At 52.2% G+C, this 1,131-nt stretch overlaps 1 non-coding gene across 1 annotated transcript; it reads left to right on the top strand.

Moving 5' to 3' along the window:
• Positions 1-695: 695 nt before the first annotated feature.
• On the top strand, positions 696-801 carry LOC124519749 (U6 spliceosomal RNA). The gene has a single exon (XR_006964191.1). It is a non-coding gene; the product is annotated as a U6 spliceosomal RNA (small nuclear RNA).
• The last annotated feature ends 330 nt before the right edge of the window (positions 802-1,131 follow it).

The raw sequence follows: 1,131 nt of genomic DNA, 5'->3' as shown, positions 1-1,131 counted from the left end.
GTTTTGTCCCATCCCCCAGCACCCCATCCCCTCCTCGACGTTTCCAGATCCTCAAGGCTACAGGCACATCTCCCGGGTTCTCCCCTCCCCACATGTCCGCCTTCTGGCTCCAGTCTTCACTGAGTGGTTTCCAGGCACATCACGCTGCCGCGTGCAGGGACTGTCTTCTGTTGAGTGATTTACTCCCTCGTTTGTCCGGAGCACGTCCTCAATCAGCTCCCTAAGAAGGCACACGGGAGGGGAGTCTTTGGCGTCCGTTAATACTTGAAGGTGCCCTGACGTTCTCCTAGCATTTGATAGTGTGGACGGTGTGGACGGGCTGGACGGTGTGGATAGTCCAGAGGAGTGTAGAGTTTTAGGACAAACGCGATTTTCCCTTCTGTGCCTTGATGGATGTCATTTTCCCATTGTCTTCTGGCCTTCGGCGGGGCTGCAAAACGTTCCTGCTGCCGGGTTGATTTGTTGTATTGCGAGTGAATTGTTGTCTGTTTTGCACTCTTTTTTCTGGAAGCTTTCTCTCCAGAGCAAAGGTCAGCACTTTTTTTTCTGTCAAGGGCCAGATGAGAAATATTTTAGACTTCGTGGGCTGTATGGTTTCTGTTGCGACCACTTAATTCTGCTGTGGTAGCACGAAAGCAGCCGTGGACAAGGCACAAACGGGCGTGGCTGTGTTCCAGTAAAACTTTATTGACAAAGTGCATGCTTGGGCAGCACGTGTAATAGAATCAGAAGGACGCAAAGAAGATTAGCATGGCCCCGTGCGAGGATGACGTGCAGATTGGTGAAGCGTTCCCTATCACAAAAGCCTGACAACTTCATTCACAAAAACATGGTTTGCCAACTTCTGCCTTATGTCAAAGGGCGTTCTCTTTACCCTTGATTTTCTTTTTAAGTTTCTTATTTATTTTGAGAGAGACAGAGACAGCACGGGTGGGGGAGAGGCAGAGAGAGGAGAGAGGATCCCAAGCAGGCTCCGCGTCGTCCGCACAGAGCCCGGCACAGGGATTGAACTCGCAAGCCGTGAGATCGTGACCTGAGCCGAAACCAAGAGCCAGATGCTTCACCCGCTGAGCCCGCCAGGCGCCCCCTGTCCTCGGTGCTTTGAGACTTCCCAGCGAACCGTTTATGGAG

Source organism: Lynx rufus, unplaced genomic scaffold, assembly GCF_022079265.1.
Source record: "Lynx rufus isolate CCGP_SWC_20201006 ecotype Redwood Valley unplaced genomic scaffold, mLynRuf1.p SCAF_28, whole genome shotgun sequence".
In the NCBI taxonomy this organism is placed as follows: domain Eukaryota; kingdom Metazoa; phylum Chordata; class Mammalia; order Carnivora; family Felidae; genus Lynx; species Lynx rufus.
This window is presented reverse-complemented; position numbering and strand designations above follow the sequence as displayed.